This window comes from Megascapheus bottae, chromosome 13 (genome assembly GCF_031878675.1).
Source record: "Megascapheus bottae isolate mThoBot1 chromosome 13, mThoBot2.hap1, whole genome shotgun sequence".
NCBI lineage: Eukaryota > Metazoa > Chordata > Mammalia > Rodentia > Geomyidae > Megascapheus > Megascapheus bottae.
The window spans coordinates 37,849,494-37,854,133 of NC_143521.1; the positions used below are offsets into that span (position 1 = coordinate 37,849,494).

Below are 4,640 nucleotides of genomic sequence, written 5' to 3' on the forward strand. Positions count from 1 at the left end.
TTCTGTGTAGGTGATTTAGGCCATACTTCTGGTGTTTTGGGAAGTCTTCAAAATATTTTAACAGTTGCTCTTTTACATGATACTTGTGCTATTTGATGAATAGAGGCATAGGATATAGTCGCTCCACTTAGTTGTATATAATCACACATAGATCCTTAATGTGAAATGAAAAGGCCCAGTGGCATTTATGATCACAAATTGTATTTAACCTTGAAGAACAAAGAAACCATAAGATTTTTTGTAGCAAAATCCCCAAAAAACAAACCTTAGGCAATAGTATCATGTTTTTATAATGTCCATTTTACTAAATTAAGTAATTTAGAAACATAATTCCATCATAACTGTGGAACTAACCAAGGGACTTCTAAATCTGATGAATTTATTGCCTTTTACGAGGTGCCATCTATTCTACTCACTTAATGTGCAATGGAAGGGCACATTGAGGGGCCCAGAAAACATATGTTTCAGTATGAAAAAATTTCTTCTACAAAAGAACTGGGAATCATTGTAAGAAATCTTAATGTGTAATCTACCATACACATTATTTGCAAATACACTTTATTCACAGTAATATCAAATTTAAAAGGCCCATGTTTTTGTTCACTCAAGTTAACAAGGTAATTTAGGAAGCAGAGCCTTTCTCCTTTAAATTCCATGTCTAGCTGTAGATATACTTAAGCTGCAATAAGAATATCAAAAAAGGAGGGTGTTTTCTTTGTAAAAATCACTGGAGTACATAAAATGCCTTGGCAGATAACAAAGCTAGTTCTATTCTGTTCTATCCTATTCTAGTCTAGTCTATGAGATCAACTTAAGATGTTATGTTCATCACCCAGTCATTCCACCAGAGTGTTCACATTTTAATTCTGTATTCATTTTGATTGTTTACATGTGAGAAACCAACTAACAATAGTAAGCCTGTTTCTTTTGAAGCCAAGATACTTTTGCCATTTTAAAAAGCAAAGGAGACTCAATTTTCAAGATGCTGATGGCAGAACGCTGAACAGTCACACTTGCTGCTTTGCCTGGGCTTCTGCCTCCTTTGAACCAGGTGGAGCTGTCAATCCTAAAAAGGCATACACTGCATTATTTTCTCGAGCTTCAAAGAAGGCATCATAGTCCCCACGGTATGGCTTTCATTGAAAATCTGAGGTGGCAGGGGTGCCCTGTTGCTGGATGACTGTCTGCAGGTACATTTTCTCTCATCCATTCCTGTTCTCTTCATTGGCTGCAATATCTTTCTCTTCAAATCCAATTTTGTTGGCTTCTAAGAAGCCAAGCACATCTTGCTGTTTCTTCTTAATCGCTGTAGAGCCAGAGGAGGATGCAATGTACACGCGGATCACCATCCTGGAAACGGTGCCTTGCGATTGATTGTTGGGGTGTTCTCATTTAAAATTTTTAAGCAGAAGAATTACAAGAATTGGCATTGGTGAGGAAGTTGGAATCCAGGGGAGAGAAACTAGAAATAGGTAGCCCACTTCACGAACTACTGTCACAGCCCAGGCAAAGACAAGAAATGAAGCTTTTGTCATGGCCAGAAAGAAGAAGACTGATCTGAAAAATATTTAACATAAAATGGACAGGATAATTGGCTGATTTGACATTTTCTTGGATAAGATTTGATAAGGATGTGGGCCGGGAGTTTGGCCCAGTTGGTAGAGTACTTGCACAGCATGCACGAAGACCCAGGTTCAATTCCACATACATAGAAAAAAGCCAGAAGTGGTGCTGTGGCTCAAGTGGTAGAGCTCTAGTCTTGAGAAAGCCTAAGGACAGTGCTCAGGCTCTACGTTCAAGCCTCAGGACTAGAAAAAAAAGAATTGATAAGGATGTATGTGTTTGATTTCTAGCCTGCCTAATAGAGTTGATGGTGAATCATTAACCAACAATAATATTGCTGTAGGTGGCGGTGGCAACTGTGAGCTTAGTTTGGGCCACAAAGACTTTGAGTCCCAGTGAGGCATTTAAATGGAGATGAATGTCTGGGTGGAAGATTATAGGTTTGGAACTTGATCTACTGATCCAGAATGAGATTGACAAACTTTTTTCTTTTTTTCTTTTCTTTTCTTTTCTTTTTTTTTTTGCCAATTGTGGGCCTGGAACTCAGGACCTGAGCACTGTCCTTGGACTTTTCTCAAGGCTACAGCTCTACCCTTGAGCCACAGCACCACTTCTAACATTTTTTTTCTATGGATTTGGTGCCAAGGAATCGAACCTGGGTCTTCATATATGCTAGGCAAGCACTACCACTAGGCCAAACTCCCGGCCCTACTGATCCAGAATGGACAAATGATTTGGAGAATTATCAGGAGGGGGTGGGGGGAAAACCGCCATGAAAGACACCCATACTTACTGAAAAAGGAAAAACTGGAGCCAGCCTGGGGATCATTTAAGAAGCAAAAAGTAGGGCTGGTTGGGGGCATAGCTCAGTGGGGTGGAACACATAGCATCTTGGTCAAAGGCCTGGATTCCATCTGGAGCAACACACACGCAGTGTTTATAGGAAGAAGCGAGCAGCTGTATCACAGGCAGCGGGGAGGCCTCAGAGATTCCAGGTGGTTTGGCACAGGAGTCTGGGGGAAGAGGGGTCGATATCTTCCCCAAGTCCTCAACTGCTGGGTCAGTAGCCTGGGTTCGCTGGGAGCTCATTGTCCCTTGTCCTGGCGTCAGGTCGCCATGCCCTCCCACTCCTTCTCAGGCCTGTGAGTGGTAAGAGCGGTGTTTTGCCAAACCTGCCTATGGTTTCCTTCCTTGTCCTTCTCTATGACTGTAGTTAGATCTTGCTGGAACCGCCAGATGGTGTCCTGAGAAGCACAGGGCTTTTATTTTACTTTATAAGCTGGAGAAGCTTATGAAATCCTAACAGCCAGGTCATATTTCAAAAAGTGTAATCTGAGAGGAGGAAGATGGAGGCTCCCTGGTAGTCGTGGAGGCAGTGTAGGTGGCCCACAGCCATTGCTTTACACAGCCCAGAACCTGTGTTTCCAGTTTGCCCATCCATTTGCCAGGGTTGCCTGTGGCTATGTTGGCAAAGCCAAGCTCTCAGCCGATGAAAAAGTAGACAAGAGACACAAGAGAAAGAGCAAAGGTCAGGCCCTCAAGAAATGCACGAACATCTCAGGATACCAGTATACCAAGTGGTTTGTAGTTTTTCCAAATTTACAAGGCTCTGTATAACCAGGATCTGCTTACCTTACTAGGCTTGACCCTCCCTCTCATCCTACATTCTTCTCTCCCTTTCTTCTTCCTCCCCCTCCCCCCTCTCCCCTCCCCTTCTCCTCTGGAAGTACTAGAGTTTGAACTCAAGTCTTCATTAGGCAAGTACTCAACATCTTGAGTCACACCTCCAGCCCCTTTTGCTTTAGTTTATTTTTCAGAGAGAGTGATATAATCTTGCCCTGGCCAGCCTTGGACTTTGCTCCTCCTACTTCGGCCTCTGACATAGCTGGGATTATAAATTGTGTGCCACCATGCCCAGCCCTTGTGCTGCTCGGCCTTGTCTTTCCTCTTTTGCAAATTGTAGTAAGCCTTTTCCTGCCTGTGAGTTTACTCTACTCTAAGAGGGTGGATTCCTTCTCATCCTTACATCTCTCTTGAACACCACTACCTCAGCTGGCTATATAAGTACCACATCCTAGCTGTCAGACTTGCAATTTCCATTTTCTTATTCCTTCCATGTCAGATGTCAGATTCCTACTTCCTTCCCTTTTTTTTCTTCCATGGTGAGTTTTTGTTGTTGTTGTTGTCATGGTAATGTATAGAGGGGTTACTGTTACATTAAACAGGCAGTAGATGCATTACTTCTCACACATTGATACCCCTTCTCATGTTTTTGTCCCCATTTCCCTCCCCCTCTTTTTATTTTAATAAATTAATTGCCACCTATAGTCTTATTTTTGAAACAGAAATCTGACTCTATGGCTTCCTTGCTTAAAAAACCCATGTCTCTCAGAAATTTCTCTGATGAAGTTCAAACTTTTTAGCATAGCTCAACAAGACCTGCTCAGTCTGGCCCTGGCCAAATCTATTTTGAGATCTAAGACATCTAAAATATGGAAAAATTATACACACAATTTGATATTTGTGCTAGCATGATGTTTCACCTGGTGCTGGTAGCGCATGCCTATAATTCTAGCTACTCCGAAGACTGAGCTCTTATTAAAGACTGCAGCTCTCAGCCAGCCTGGACAGGAAAGATGTGAGGCTCTAATCTCCAATTAACTGCCAAAACATGCAAAAGTTGACTAATCTTGAGCAAAGAAGCTCAGGAATAGCACCCAGGCCCTGGGTTCAAGCTCTAAGGCTGGCACCCACATACAAAAAAGAAAGCCACGTTCTGAGGCCGGTGCTACAAGTGTTAGTTGCTTTCCTAGCAAGCACAGGGCCTTGAGTTCAAACCCTAGCATCACCAAACACAAAATAAAAGCCTGCTTTAATACAGACTGAAGAAACATGCACAAGGCCCTGAGTTCCAACTCCAGTACTGCCAGAAAGAGAAATACAAATATCGATTTCAAGGGGAAAATAAGAAACACAGACAACAGAACCTTCTAATGGTATATGAAAATCTGGCTGCAAAGAACACTGAAGGAGACTACAGACATTTGATTGCTTTCTCCCCAAACCTCACATCCTGA

General features: G+C 42.3%; 1 pseudogene; it reads right to left on the bottom strand.

Annotated features, from left to right (window-relative positions):
* Positions 1-506: 506 nt before the first annotated feature.
* On the bottom strand, positions 507-1,413 carry LOC150055837 (adapter SH3BGRL pseudogene; annotated as a pseudogene).
* Positions 1,414-4,640: the final 3,227 nt, after the last annotated feature.